At 36.3% G+C, this 16,224-nt stretch overlaps 1 protein-coding gene across 1 annotated transcript in view; it reads left to right on the top strand.

Moving 5' to 3' along the window:
* The window catches only part of TRPC6 (transient receptor potential cation channel subfamily C member 6), a 242,530-nt gene that overhangs the window by 142,000 nt on the left and 84,306 nt on the right, over nucleotides 1–16,224 (top strand). The window lies entirely within an intron of this gene.

Here is a 16,224-nt window from a genome sequence, read left to right as displayed (position 1 = left end):
ATTCTCACTCAAGTGGGATTCAATCTTTGACAGTTGTTGGGAAGTGGAAGAGGCAACGTATATTAAGTGAAAATTATTATTGCCCTCACCACCATACTCCACCAAACATCCAAAATTCAGAAAGTCCCAATGTGAGCCTAACATGCCACATTTCTGTCACTAAACTTACTCTCAACAGAAATGTGGATTAAGGCAGGGAAATACAGGAAGCCAATGAGGTTTATGGTACATGGATTAATAGCTGAAGGGGATTTCCCATTGTTCAGTGCATGGGTAGGCAAGAGCAAGGACACCCTTTTTTGTAAAGGGACAAAAGATCTATTTCAAGGAAATCAGTTTTAAGGAAGTGGAGGTTGTGGAAACTGATTCCCTTACAACTATCAATTTTCTGTGACCCTCTGAAAAGTCTTCATGTGCCTCTGTTCATAGACAACTTCTCCAGTCTGTGAGAGTCGGAGAATGAATATATTTTTTAAGATCCAATATATGACTTCTCTGATCTCCATCCATTATAACCATAATCTCTTAGCAAAAGAGGTCAGAAGAGTTGCTGCTAAATTTCTCAGGTAATTTTAGCCTTGTGTCTTGAATATTCCAAGTGAAACAAATTGCACATATCACCCATATAGCCAGATCTGTAGCTGGCTCCAAGCAGAGGTGACTTAGCAGAGAAATCTAACAATTATATGGAGCCATGGGAACAAGAAAGAAACCACTGTGCCTTGGGGAGTTGCAAGTATTTAAAGAGAAGGGGGAGGAAATAGATTCAAAAGCTTTCTGCCCTTCAAATTCAATTTTTATCCTGACTTTATGAAAAATTTTAAGTATTAGTAGCATGAGATATCAACCATTTTAAGCTTAAAATTGGGCTAAACCTAATTTTGGCAGCAAGAAATACAAAAGAAAAGCATCTCAAATGGGCAAATCAGAAAAGAAATACAAGATACAGCAAGAAATACAAAATCAGTAAATAATAGAAAACCTAGAACTCTGTTTTTGATACAAAACAATGGTATGTTTTGTTTGTACCCAGTCCATGTTCCTTTCTTTATATCATTTAACAAAGTTTATTGATTACCTGCTGTGCCCCATACACTGCACTATGATGAGAGGATTCGGATGAATAAGATGTGGCCCTTGTCTCGAAGGATATTTGAGTCTATCCAAGAGAGACAGCTGTGTAAACAAAATTTGCTGCGAAGTCGCTCTACAAATAATGTATAGTAGGAAGAAGCTGTTGGAGTAAAAAGGTCACATACTTTCAATGTGTAGCAAATAGATCCCAATTCCCCTTTGGGTAAAATACAGTGTTAGGGATTGAAGATATGGATATGGGTGTGAGTGTGTGTGTGTGTGTGTGTGTGTGTGTGTAGTGTGTATTCTTGTATTTGAATTTCCCTTTGCAGTTTGAAATAGATGGACAATGTCATTCTGTCAGGAATTTAGATAGGTGACAAGCCAACAGTTAAGGAGGGAAGTTAAGTGCAGAAATTTGCTTTATGGGAGGACCCAACCCCTTAAGCTGCCTGTTTACCTTCACTGCTGCCCATCAAACTTCATAGTTTCTTATGCTGAAGCATAGAATTCTTATGCTGAAGGAAGAATAAAAGCTGGTTAGCAGCACTACATTAAGTTAAATAAGCAGCCTCTGCTGATGGCAACAATCATTGGAAAAGTCAGTAGCATCTGACATATCTAGGAAATTTTTTAAAAAATTTCTGCTTTGAAATTGTATCTTTTTTTTTTTTTTTTTTTTTTTTACCTTTTCTATAAAATAGGGTCTGATTCATATTTTTTGTCTCTCATGGCCCCACATGGTAGGTACTTTGAAATGCCTGCTAATCATCACTTTATCAGCTGTGACAGAGTTCAAAGATCAGTGCATACTTAGTGATGATTATATTAAAAAGCAGAAAAGCCCCAGAGTGTTTCTGAACTCTCAGTTCTATTCCATTGAGGTATATGTCTGTCCTTGTGCCAGTACCATGTTGTTTTGATTACTATGGCTTTGTAATAAGTTCTAAGATCAGGAGTGTTAGTCCTTCAAATTGGTTCTTCTTTACCAAGATGACTTTGGCTATTCAGCGTCCCTTACCTTCCATATAAATTTTATGAATGTTTTTTCCATTTCTGCAAAGAAGATTGCTGGAGTTTTGATTAGGATTGCATTGAATCTGTAAATCTCTTTGGGTAGAATTAACATCTTGGCAATAATTAGTCTTCTGATCCATGAACACAGAATGTCCTTCCATTTATTTAGGTCTTCTTTGATTTATTTTAGCAATGTTTGGTAGTTTTCTGCATACAAATCCTTTACATCTGTGGTGATTTGAAGTTGTATGTACCTAGAAAAACATGTTTTTAAATTTACTCCATTCCTGCAAGTGTGAGTCCATTGTTAGTAGGACCTTTTGATGAGGTTACTTCAGTTAAGGTATGTCCCCACCTCAATCAGGAAGGATCTTTATCCTATTTCTGGAATCCTTTACAAATGGAGTGAAATTCAGATGGAGAGAAAGCAACAGGAAGCAAGAGGCTGGACATGGATAGAATCTGGAAGAGAAGGAAGAGACTTGAGAAGCCATGTGCATTGCCATATGACAGAGGAACTAAGGATTGGCAGCAGCCGGCCCAGAACACCAGTCTTCAGGGAGAAAGCATTGTTTTGATGCCCTGATTGGACTCTCTTTTAGCCTCAAAACCATAAACTAGAGAAATTGCCATTGTTTAAGCTGCCCCATTTCAGGGTATTTGCTAGAGCAGCCTAGGAAACTAAAACAGCATCCTTAGATTTATTCCTAGATATTTTATTCTATTAGTTGGTATTGGAATTGGATTTTTTTTCCCTTCATTTTCTTCTTCTGATTATGGATAACTAGTATATAGAAACAACACTGATTTTCGCGTGTTGATCTTGTACCCCTGCTGAATTCATTTATTAGTTCATGTAGCTTTGTTGTAGATTTTTCAGGATTTTCTGTATAGAGGATCATGTCATCTACAAATAGGGAAAGGTTTATTTCTTCCTTTCCAATTTGGATGCCTGTTATATCTTTTTCTTGCCCAATTGCTCTGGCAAGAACTTCCAGTGTAATATTGAATAACAGTGGTGATAGTGGGTATCCTTGTCTTGTTACTCATCTTAGAGGGAAAGCTTTCAATCTTTCACCAGTATGACAGCTGTGGGTTTTCCATATGTGCCCTTTATCATGCTGAGGAAGTTTCCTTCTATGCCTAGTTTTCTAAGTGTTTTTGTCAAGAAAGGATGCTGGATTTTGTCAAATGCCTTTTCCACATTAATTGAGAGGATCATGTGGTTTTTTACCCCCTTTACTTTGTTAATGTGGTGTATTACATTTACTGATTTTTATATGTTGAACCAACCCTTGCATACCAGGGATAAATTCCACTTGATCATGGTGTATAAGTCTTTTAATATGCCGTGGGATTTGGTTTGCTAGCATTTTGTTGAGGATTTTTACATCTATATACATAAGAGATATTGGTGTGTGATTTTCTTGTGGTATCATAGTCTAGCTTTGGTATGAGGGTGATGTTGGCTTCGGTATGAATAAAGGACTGTTCCCTACACATCAACTTTTGGAAAGAGTTTGAACAGGATTGTGTTAAGTATTCTTGGAATGTTTAGTAAAATTCATCTGTGATTCCATCTGATCCTGGGCTTTCCTTTATTGGAAGGTTTTGATTACTGATTCAGTCTCTTTAATAGTAGTTGGTTTGTTGAGTTCTTCTACTTCTTGAGTTAGTGTAGGTAGTTTTTCTGTTTGTAAGAATTTGTCTGTTTCTTTCAGGTTATCTCATTTGTTGGTGCACAGTTGTTCATAGTGTCCTCTTATAATCCTTTTTTAATTCCGCAGGGTCAGTAGTAATGTCTCCATTTCATTTCTGATATTAGTCATTTGTGTCCTTTCTCTTTTTCTTTGTCAGTCTAGCTAAAGGTTGTAAATTTTATTGCTCTTTCCAAGAACCAACTTATTGTTTTATTGATTATTGATTCTCTTTTGGTTTTTTTTTTGTTTTTTTTTTGTTTTTTTTTTTTTGGTTGTTGTTGTTATTCTCTATTTCATTTATCTCTGCTCTAATCTTTGTTATTTCTTTCCTTATCGTCACTTTGGGTTTAGTTTGTCTTGTTTTTCTAGTTCTTCCAGATTTGAGGTTAGGTCTTTGACTTGAAGTATTTCTTCTTTTTTAATGTAAGCATTTAGAGCTATACACTTCTGTCTCAACGCTGCCTTGTCTGTATCCCATGAGTTTTGGTATGTTGTATTTTTGTTTTCATTCACCTCAAAATATTTTCTAATTTTCATTGTGAGTTCCTCTTTAACCCATTGGTTATTTAAGAGTATATTGTTTATATCCACTTATTTTTGAATTTTCCAGTTCTCCCTCTGTTATGGATTTCTACCCTCATTCCAATATGGTCAGAGAAGATTGAGTGTATGATTTCAATATTTTTGAATTTATTGAGACTTGTTTGGAAACCTAACATATGGTCTATTCTGGAGATGATCCATTTGTACTTAAGAAGAAGGTGTATTCTGTTGTTGAATAAAGTGTTTTATATATGTGTATTGGGTCTGTTTATTTTAGAGTGGTTCAAATCTTGTATTTCCTTATAGATTTTCTTCCTAGATGTTCTATCTATTATTGAAAGTGGTGTTATAAAGTTCCTACTAATAATGTAGAACCATCAATTTCTTCCTTCAAATCTGTCAGTATTTGCTTCATACATTTTGGAGCTTTGCTGTTGGGTGCATATATATATTTATAATTGTTATGTCTTCATGTTGAATTGACCCCTATATCAGTACATAATAACAGTTACTGTATACTGATATAGCAGTCAATTACAGGTCCCTCTTAACTTTTTTTATGATTTAGTTTTATTGAGATATATTCACATATCATACAGCATCCACAGTGTACAATCAGTTGTTCAAAGTACCATCATATAGATGTGCAGTCATCACCACAATCAAGTTTTGAGCATTTTCATTACTCTAAAAAGTATGTATGTGTGTATGTGTGTATATATATATGTGTGTGTGTGTGTGTGTGTAAGAATAAAAATAAAATAAAAAAGAACACCCAAAACATCCCATTCCCCCGTATTCCCTATTATTCATTTAATTTTTGTCCCCATTTCTCTATTCATCTGTCCATACACTGGAAAAAGGGAGTGTGAGCCACAAAGTTTTCACAATCACACAATCACACCATGTAAGCTGTATATTTATAGGATCATTTTCAAGAAACAAGGCTACTGGGTTGCAGTTCAACAGTTTCAGGTATTTCCTTCTAGCCAGTCCACTACACTAAAAACTAAAATGGGATATCAATATAATGCATAAGAATAATCTCCAGAATGACCTCTCCACTCCATTTGAAATCTCTCAACCACTAAAACTTTGATTTGTTTCATTTCTCTTCCCCCTTTTGGTCCAGAAGGCTTTCTCAATCCCACAATGCCAGGTCCAAGCTCATACCTGGGAGTCATGTCCCACATTGCCAGGGAGATTTGCACCCCTTGGAGTCTTGTCCCATGTAGAGGGGGAGGGCAGTGAGTTTACCTGCCAAATTGGCTTAGAGAGAGAGGCCACATCTGAGCAAAAAAACAGGTTCTCTAGGGGTGACTCATAGACACAATTGTAAGTAGGCTTAGCCTCTCCTTTGCAGTAACAAGCTTCATAAAGGGCAAGCCCCCAGATTGAGGGCTCGGTCTTCTAAATTGGTAGTCCCCAATGCTTGTGAAAATATCGATAATTCCCCAGTGGGGAAGTTTAATATTTCCACATTTTTCCCCAGTCACTCAAGGGGTCTTTGCAAATACATTTTTATTCTCTGCCCAAATTAACTCTGGGATGTATTGGGGCTTCACCCTAATCTGTACAAACCAACCAGATCTCACTGTAATTATGGTGTTTGAATAAACTGACAAGTTAAAGTATATAGATGCCACAGAAGATATAGATTTTTGCACCAAATTAACATCTCTTCCTTTGGTCTCACACAGAAGTTGGAGTTTTAAAACACCATCAATATTGTCCTTTACCTTTTAGTCTGATTTGCCTTAGTCTTTACCAGATAAGCTTCATTCATATCTCTAATTGAGGTCTGAACTCTTTTTTGGCTTTTTTAAACAGTTGCTATATGGGGTAATGCTGATAGTCATAGCTGCTGAACTCTAGCTATGAGTCTCACGTGTCACATAGATACCCAAAGTTCTAGGGACTGACCGGGTTATACACAAAGAGCTCAGTATCTCAGAATTTAGAGATAATCATTACAACTCAGGATTAGATGTGACTGCTGTAAGAGCCTACAACCTAGGGACATTTATAATAAGCCTTCCATGGTAAACCTATGCTCTAAGATTCAATTCTCAGAGTTTGCACATTATAGTTAGTCCATGTTAGTGAGGTGTTATAAAGCTTGTCTTTTCATTTGTGGCTTATTTCACTCAAAATGCTGTCATCAAGGTCCATTCACCTAGTTGCATGCCTCACAACTTTATTCCTTCTTGCAACTGTTCAATATCCAATTGTATGCATGTACCACAGTTCATCAGTCAATGTACCCTTAGGCCACCTCCATCCATTGCAATTTGTGAATGCTGCCACCATAAACACCAATGTGCAAATGTTCATTAGTATCCCTGCTCTCAGTTCTTCCAACTATATACCCAGTAATGTGGTTGCAGGACCCTATGGAGACCCCAGACTTAGCTTCCACTAACTTCTACTTGGCTTCCACCCACACTGCCTTCCAGATGTGCTGCACCATTCTACTCCCCCACTAACAGTGAATAGATATATCCCTCTCTCCACATTTTCTCCAGCACTTATATCCCTTTGTTTATTTTCCCCCTGCAATTTAATGAAATATATTCATGTACCATACAGTCATCCACAGTGTACAATCATTCACAGTATCATCCTATAGTTGTGCATTCATCACCACAATCAGCCCTTGAACACATTCATTATTCCACAGAAATTAAAATAAGAATAAAAAATGAAAGAAAAAATAAAAATATAATAAAATACAATAAAAATGTCAGACCACAACACCACCACAAAGAATCCTATACCCCTCTATTATATCCTACTCTCATATTTGTTATATTGCCTTTGTTACAATTAATGGAAGCATATTATAATGTTGCTGTTCACTATAGACTCTAGTTTGCATTGATTGTGTTTTTTCCCCAATACCATCCTTTTCAACATCTTGCAAAGTTGACATTCATTGGTTCTCCCTCATGTGAAAACATTGTTATATTTGTACATTTAATCACCATCATTGACCACTCTAGGTTTCACTAAATTATACAATCCCAGTCTTATCTTCATACATACCCAAGCCTTCCTCTTTCAACCATACTCACAGTCTTCATTGTTCAGGGTACTTACAGTATTGTGCTACCATCACACAGAATTGCCCTATCCATTTCTGGATCTATACAATCAATCCTGTTGAATATTCTATACTTCTTCAGCATCAAATGCCTGATCTCTAACCTCTTTCTATCTTCAAAGTGTGCTCATTAATTAGTTTATATTAGTGAGACCATACTCTATCTGTCCTTTTGTTTCTGGCTAATTTTGCTCAACATGACATCCTCAAGGTTTGTTTGCATTGTTATATGCTCTGTGACTTTATTCTGTCTTACAGCTGCATACTATTCCATCATATGTATATACCAGTTTGTTTAATCACTCATCTGTTGATGGACATTTGGGCTGTTTCCATCTCTTGGCAATCATGAATAATGCTATTATAACATTGGTATACAAAGTCTGTTTGTGTCCTAGCTTTTGGTTCCTCTGAGTATATACCTAATAATGGGATTGCTGGATCATATGGCAAATCTATAGTTAGCTTTCTGAGGTGCCACACTATCTTCCAGAGTGGCTGCACCATTCTACATTCCAACCAACAGTGAATAAGGGTGCCTCTTTCTCCACATCCTCTCCAGCACTTGTAATTTTCTGTTTTGTTTTTTTTTTTATAATGGCCATTCTAGTAGGTGTGAGATGATATCGCATTGTGGTTTTGATTTGCATTTCCCTAATATGAGTGAAGTTGAGCATCTGTTCATACTTTTGTGCCATTTGTATTTCCTCTTCAGAGAATTGTCTGTTCATGTCTTTTGCCCATTTTTAAATTGGGTTGTTTGTCTTTTTGTTGTTGAGTTGTAGGATCTCTTTATATATTCTGGATATTAAACCATTATCTAATATCTGGTTTCCAAATATTGTCTCCCATTGCATAGGCTGCCTCTTTACTTTTTTTTTTTTTTTACAAAGTCCTTTGCTGCACAAAAGGGTTCACTTTTGAGGAGATCCCATTAATGTATTTCTTCTTTCATTGCTCATGCTTTGGGTGTAAGGTCTAGGAAACCACCACCTATCACAAGATCTTTAAGATACTTCCCTATCTTTTCTTTTAAAAATTTTATGTTCATAGCTCTAATGTTTAGGTCTTCGAACCATTTTGAATTAATTTTTGTATATGTGTGAGATAGGAGTCCTCTTTTATTCTTTTGGATATGGATATCCAGTTCTCCAAACACCATTTATTGAAGAGGCTGCTCTGTCCCAGTTGCATTGGCTTGACTGCCTTATCAAAGAGCTATTGTCCATAGATGAGAGGGTCTATTTCTCAATATTCAATCAATTCCATTGGTCAGTATATCTATCTTTATGCCAGTACCATGCTGTTCTGACCACTGTAGCTTTGTAGTATGCTTTAAAGTCAGGTAGTTTTAGACCGTCCACTTCTTTCCTCTTTCTCAAAATATTTTTGGCTGTTTGGAGCACCTTGCCCTTCCAAATAAATTTGGTTATTGGTTTTTCTATTTGTGCAAATTAAGTTGTTGGGATTTTAATTGGTATTGCATTGAATCTATAAATCAATTTAGGTAGAGTTGACATCTTAACTATATCGTCTTCCAATCCATGAACATGGTATTTTTTTTTCATTTATTTAGGTCCTCTGTGATTGCCTTTAGCAATTTCTTGTAGTTTTCTTTGTATAGTTCTTTTGTGGCCTTGAATAAGTTAAATCCTAAATATTTGATTCTTTAGGTTGCTATTAAATGGAATTTTTTTCTGTTTCCTCCACATGTTGCCTGTTACTAGTGTATAGGAACACTACTGATCTGTAAACACTACTTCATCTGCAAACTGTGAAACATCTTTCTTTCCAATTTCAATGCCTTTTATTTATTTTTCTTGCCTAATTGCTCTAGCTAGAAATTCCAGCACAATGTTGCTAATGATGGTGACAGTGGGCATCCTTGTTTTGTTCCTGATCTTAGAGGGAAAAGTTTCAGTCTTTCCCCATTGAGTATGATGTCAGCTGTCGGTAATTCATATATTGCTTTTTATCATATTGAAGAAGGTCCCTTCTATTCCTCTCTGTTTGAGTGTTTTCATCAAGAAGTGATGTTAAATTTTGTCAGATGCCTTTTCTGCATTGATCAAGATGATCTTGTGGTTTTTCTCCTTTGATTTATTGATGTGGTGTATTACATTAATTGATTTTCTTGTGTTGAACCAGCCTTGCATACCAGGAATAAATCCCACTTGGTCACGGAGTATAATTCTTTTACTGTGCTACAGGATTCAATTTGTGAGTATTTTGTTGAGGATTTTTGCATCTGTATTCAGTGAAGAAATTGGTCTGTTCTTTTCTTGTAGTATCTTTGTCTGGCTTTGGTATTATGGTGATGTTGGATTCATAGAATGAGTTAAGCTTTCCCTCCTCTTCAATTGTTTTGAAGAGTTTGAGCAAGATTGGTACTAATTCTTTCTTGAATGTTTGGTAGAATTCACATGTGAAATCTTCTGGTCCTGGGCTTTTCTTTTTTGGGAGCTTTTTGATAACTGACTCAGTCTCTTTACTTGTGATTGGTTTGTTGAGGTCACCTATTTCTTCTCAAGCCAATGTTAGTTGTTCATGCTTTTCTAGGAAGTTTTCCATTTCATCTAAGTTGTCTAGTTTATTAGTATATAGTTGCTCATGGTATCCTCTCATTATCTCCTGTGGGGTTAGTATTTATGTCCTCTTTCCCATTTCTGATTTTATTTATTTGCATCCTCTCTCCTTTTTAAATATATTTTTATTGTTAAATTTAACATATGTACATAACTGTGACAACTTTCAAAGTATGATTTAACAAGTAGGTAGAAAACAAATTTCAAAGAATGTTATGGGTTACAGTTCCACCATTTCAGTTGTTTCCTTCTAGCTATTCTAATACCCTGGCATCTAAGAAATATTTATATGAAGATTCAGTATTTGTAATCCTTTGTTAAAGCCTATCTTGTCTTTTGATACCCTTCCTCTCATTTAATCACTTTCTTGATTTTCAGAGGTTCCTAGGCAGTGACCATCCTAATTTGTTCATGTTGAAAAGGGGTGTCAACATTATGGGAAAGGGGGCTGCATCTAGTTGTTGTTCTTAAAGAGGCTGTTCCCTCTGGGTTTTATGACTTGTCTGGCATAGGAACACTCTGGTGGATTTAAATTTTTGAAAAATAAACTTAGTGAGTGAAACTTTTATAGAATCTCAGATAGGGACCTAGGTATTTAAGGACTCCTGTTGGTTAGGACTTCTCATACTGTGGCCATTTGGGATATCTAGCTGGAGTTTGCATAAGAGTAACCTCAGGATAGCCTCTCAACTCTATTTGAAATGTCTTAGCCACTGTAACCTTATTTTGTTACCTTTCTTTTCCCCCTTTTGGTCAAGAAGATATTTTCAACCCCTCGATGCCAGGACCAGGCTCATTCCTGGAAATCGTGTCCCACATTACCAGGGAGATTCCCTCCCCTGTGTGTGTGGGGGTGTATGTTAATGAATTTATTTGTTCTATGGAGGTGTCTCTTAGGCATAATTATAGGAAGGCTTACCCTCCCATTTACAGCCCTAAGTTTCACAAAAGCAAGCCTTAAGTTCTAGGGCTTGACTTATTAAGTAGGGGATTCCTAATTTCACATAGCATTATCCTAAGATAAGCAATCAGTATCTCACATTATCTTCACTTAGTTGTACAATCATCATCACTCTCAATTTTAAACAATTATTATAACACAAAATATCCCAGAGCTCTTTTCAGCTGCTAATCATCCTTGTATTAGTGTAGTGCTGGTAAGGTATTCCTATTAAATATAGTGTTTAATATGTAATGGAGAGTTTTCCCTTATACCTCTCTGTTGTTAACTCTTTGTACAAGCATCATACCTTAGACTTATATCATGCAAACAGTAATTTACATTTGTAGTGCTACTCTGTGGGTTACATGCCTTTAGACAACCACTTTCAATCATGTTATCCTTCAATGCAGCACTGATACCTATAAGCTCATTAATGAACCAACATCACCCCTGTCCATTCCCATACCTTTAGGTTTACCCTCATTACCATGTCTTTATATATTAGGTTATCATTCCCCCTTCACTAGCTTCTGTCTCTAGGTCCTCTATATTCTACATTATAAGACACTGATTTTACATTGTTCAGGCAGTTCACATTAGTGGTAAATACAATATCTCTCCATTTGTGTTTGACTTATTTCACTCAGCTTTATGTCTTCATCCATGTTGTCATATGTTTCAGGACCTCATTGCTTCTTACTGCTGCATAATATTCCATTGTATGTATGTACCACATTTTGTTTATCCACTTGTCTGTTGAAGGACTCTTGGGTTGTTTCCATCTCTTGGCAATTGTGAACAATGCCACTATGAACATCATTGTGCAAATGTCTGTTCATGTCACTGCTTTAAGATCTTTTGGGTTTATACTGAGAAGGGAAATTTCTGGATGGTAGGGCATCATTTTTTTTTTTCCTTTTGTTAGCCTAGCTAAGGGTCCATCAATTTTATTGATTTTCTCAAAGAATCAACTTCTGGTTTTGTTGATTCTCTCTATTGTTTTCATGTTCTCAGTTTCATTTATTTCTGCTCTAATCTTTATTTCTTTCCTTCTGTTTGCTTTGGGTTACTGGACTGTTCTCTCTCTGGTTCCTCCAGGTGAAGAGTTAATTCCTTGATTTTTGCTCTTTCTTTCTTCTTTTAGTATAGGTGTTTAGGACAATAAATTTCCCTCTCAGTACCACCTTTGCTGCATACCATAAGTTTTGCTGTGTTCTATTTTCATTTTCATTTCCTCAAGATATTTATGAATTTCTCTTGTAACTTCTTCATTGACCCACTGGTTAAGAGTGTATTGTTTAGCCTTCATATATTTGTGAATTTTCAGGCCTTCCACCTGTTATTGATTTCCAACTTCATTCCATTGTGATCCAAAAAAGTGTTTTATATAATATCAATATTTTTAAATTTATTGAGACTTGCTTTGTGACCCAACATGTAGTCTATCCTGGAGAGTGATCCACGAGCACTTGAGAAAAATGTGTATCTTGCTTCTACAAATGTTAAGTCTAGTTCATTTATCCTACAATTCCCCATCTCTATTTCCTTATTGATCCTCTGTGTAGATGTTCTGTTCATTGATGAGACTGGTATATTGAAGTCTCCAACTATTATTATAGAGGTGTCTACTTCTCCCTTCATTGTTGTCAATGTTTGCCTCATAATTTTGGGGCACTCTGGCTTGTCCCATAAATATTCATGATTGTTGTATCTTCTTGATGAATTGTCCTTTCATTAATATATAGTGTCCTACATTGTCTCTTTTAATTGTTTACATTTGAAGTCTAATTTGTCTGATATTAATATAGCTACCCCTGCTCTTTTCTGGTTGTTGTTTGCATGAAATATCTTTTTCCAACCTTTCACTTTCAAGCCATTTTTGTCCTTGTGTCTAAAGTGAGTCTCTTGTAGACAGCATTCAGGTAGGTCCTGTTTTTTAATCCATTCTGACAGTCTATATCTTTTTTATTGGAGAGTTTAATCCATTAATATTTAATGTTATTATTGTAAGACCAGTACTTTCTTCTACCATTTTGTCTTTTGGATTTTATATGTCATATATTATTTTTTCTCTCTCTCCTTTTAACTTTCCTGATACTCTTCATTGCTACACTCTTCTCCAAACCTCTTTCTCCTGTCTTTTCCTATCAGCCTACAGCACTCCCTTTAGTATTTCTTGTAGAGCTGGTCTCTTGTTTCAAAACTCTCAATGTGTGTTTGTCTGAAAATATTTTAAACTCTCCATCATTTTTGAATTGAGATTGATCACATACCATACAATTATCCAAAGATCCAAAGTGTACAATCAGTTGCCCATGGTACCATCATACAACTCTGCATCCATCACCACAATTAATTTTTTTTCTTAGAATATTTTCATTACTTCAGGAAAGAAATAAAGACAAAAAAAAAAAGGAAACTCAAATCTTCCCATACCTCTAGCCACCCCCTTCCATTATTGACTCATAGTATTTGTATAATACATTTCTTACTGTTAATGAAAGAACGTTAAAATACTACTAACTGTAGTATATAGTTTGCAATGGTACATTTTTTGGTATATGCCCTTCTATTATTAACTTCTAGTTATAGTGTCATACATTTGTTCTAGTTCATGAAATAGATTTCTAATATTTGTACAGTTAATCACAGACATTGTCCTCCACAAGATTTACTGTTTTATACATTCCCATCTTTTAACATCCAGCTTTCCTTCTGGTGACATACATGACTCTCAGCTTCCCCTTTCTACCACATTCACACACCATTCAGCACTGTTAGTTATTCTCACAAGGTGCTACCATCACCCCTGTCCATTTCCAAACACTTAAGTTCACCCTAGCCTAGTTGAACATTCTGCACATAATAAGCAACCACTCTCCATTCTTTAGCCTCATTCTATATCCTGGTAACTTATATTTCATGTCTATGAGTTTATGTATTATAATTAGTTCATATCAGTGAGCGAGACCCTGCAATATTTATCCTTATATGTCTGACTTACTTCACTCAATATAGTGCCCTCAAAGTTTTTTCATCAACCCAGTTTTTAAGGATGGTTTTGTTCACACACCATACACTCCATCCTAAGTAAACACTTGATGGTTCCCTGTATAGTCACATATTTATGTATTCACCATGATCACCACTATCTATATAAGGACATCTCCATTTCTTCCACAAAGAAGGAAGAAGAGTCAAAGAAGGTAGAGAGACAAAAGAAAAAAAAGAATGAGAAAAAAAATGACAGCTAGGAAGTAACAAAAGGAAAGATAGCATTAAACTGAAGTAGGATAAAGAGTCAGACATCCACCAATGTCAGGAGTCCCATACCCCTCCCTTATATCCCCCTCTTATATGCATTTAGCTTTGGTATATTGCCTTTGTTACATTAAAGGAAGCATAATACAATGTTTCTGTTAATTATAGTGTCTAGTTTGCATTGATTGTATTTTCCCCCAATACCACTGTATTTTTAACACCTTGCAAGGTTGACATTCATTTATTCTCCCTCATGTAAAAACATATTTGTACATTTTATCACAATTGTTGAACACTCTAGGTTTCACTGAGTTATACAGTCCCAGTCTTTATCTTTCTTCTTTCATTTTGGTGTCCCACATGCTCCTAACCTTCCTCTTTCAACCATACTCACAGTCATCTTTGTTCAGTGTACTCACATTGTTGTGCTACTGTCACCCAAAATTGTGTTCCAAACCTCTCACTCCTGTCTTTTCCTATCTCTCTGTAGTGCCGCCTTTAGTATTTCCTGTAGCACAGGTATCTTGTTCACAAACTCTGTCATTCTCTGTTTGTCAGAGACTATTTTAAGCCCTTCCTCATTTTTGAGGGGCATTTTTGCTAGATATAGGATTCTTGGTAGTTTTTCTCTTTCAGTATCTTCAATATATCTTCCCACTTCCTTCTTGCCTCCATGGTTTCTACTGAGAAATCTGCACATAGTCTTATAAAGCTTCCCTTGTATGTGATGGATTGCTTTTCTCTTGATGCTTTCAGTATTCTCTTATTGTCTTTGACTGATAATCTGATTATTAAGTGTCTTGGTGTAGGCCTATTCAGATCTATTTTGTTTGGGGTATGCTACACTTCTTGGATCTGTAATTTTATGTCTTTCATAAGAGATGGGAAATTTTCATTGATTATTTCCTCTATTATTGCTTCTGCCCCTTTTCCCTTCTCTTCTCCTTCTGGAACACCCATGACATGTACATTCATGTGTTTCATGTTGTCATTCAATTCCTTGAGATGTTGCTCATATTTTTCCCTTCTTTTCCCTATCTGTTCTTTTGTGTGTAGGATTTCAGGTGTCTTGTTCTCCAGTTTCTGAGTGTTTTCTTCTGCCTCTTGGGATCTGCTCTTGTATGCTTCCATCGTGTCTTTCATCTTTGAGTTGTACCTTTCATTTCCATAGATTCTGCCAGTTGTTTTTTTGAATTTTTGATTTCTACCTTATGTTTGCCCAGTCTTTTCATTATATGCTTCATCTCTTTTGCCATATCTTTTTGAATTGATTTAGCATTAGTTTAAATTCCTGTATCTCAGTTGAAGTGTAAGTTTGTTCCTTTGACTGGGCCATAACTTAGTTTTTCTTAGTGTAGGTTGTAGTTTTCTGTTTTCTAGACATCTGGTTTTCTTGGTTACCCCAATCAGATTTTCCCAGACCAGAATGGTCTCAGGTCCCAGAAGGAAGAAAAATTCAGTATCAGGTTTCCTTGAGGGTGCATCTTAGAAGATTGACACACCCTGTGAGGCCTCAAGCTGCTGTACTTTTCCTAACCTGCCCAGCAGATGGTACCTTTCAGCCTGTTGCTCCTAACTTGTGGAAGGAGGTGTGGCTCTCTTAGTTTCTGTTTTGGTTGTTTTTACCCAGGCTCTGGGATCTGATTCTGAATGGAAGGTGGGTGGTAGAGCTGGGCACCACCTCCTTCCTCTTAGGAAGGATACACCCCCTAGGGAGCTATCATCTGCATTTAAATAGGTTCTTTGTCTCTCTGATTCTGCTGTCTCCACCCTTTTCTGGGTCAGAGCACTGTGAACTGAAAATGGCTGAGGCTTTTTCCATTGAGCTGCTCAGGTTGAGAGAGGGAAAAGGGGACAGAAATCCCCTCTTCATGGTCAGTCCGCAGCCCACCACTCTCCAGTTTCACCCATTGGCAAGATAGCACCTGGTCCTCTGGGATTTCCCTCCCAAGACAGGGAGGTTCTTTGGTTCTCCAAGGTCAGTCATCACCAAAAGCC

The sequence above is a fragment of the Choloepus didactylus genome, chromosome 6 (genome assembly GCF_015220235.1).
Source record: "Choloepus didactylus isolate mChoDid1 chromosome 6, mChoDid1.pri, whole genome shotgun sequence".
Classification (NCBI taxonomy): Eukaryota; Metazoa; Chordata; class Mammalia; order Pilosa; family Megalonychidae; genus Choloepus; species Choloepus didactylus.
This window is presented reverse-complemented; position numbering and strand designations above follow the sequence as displayed.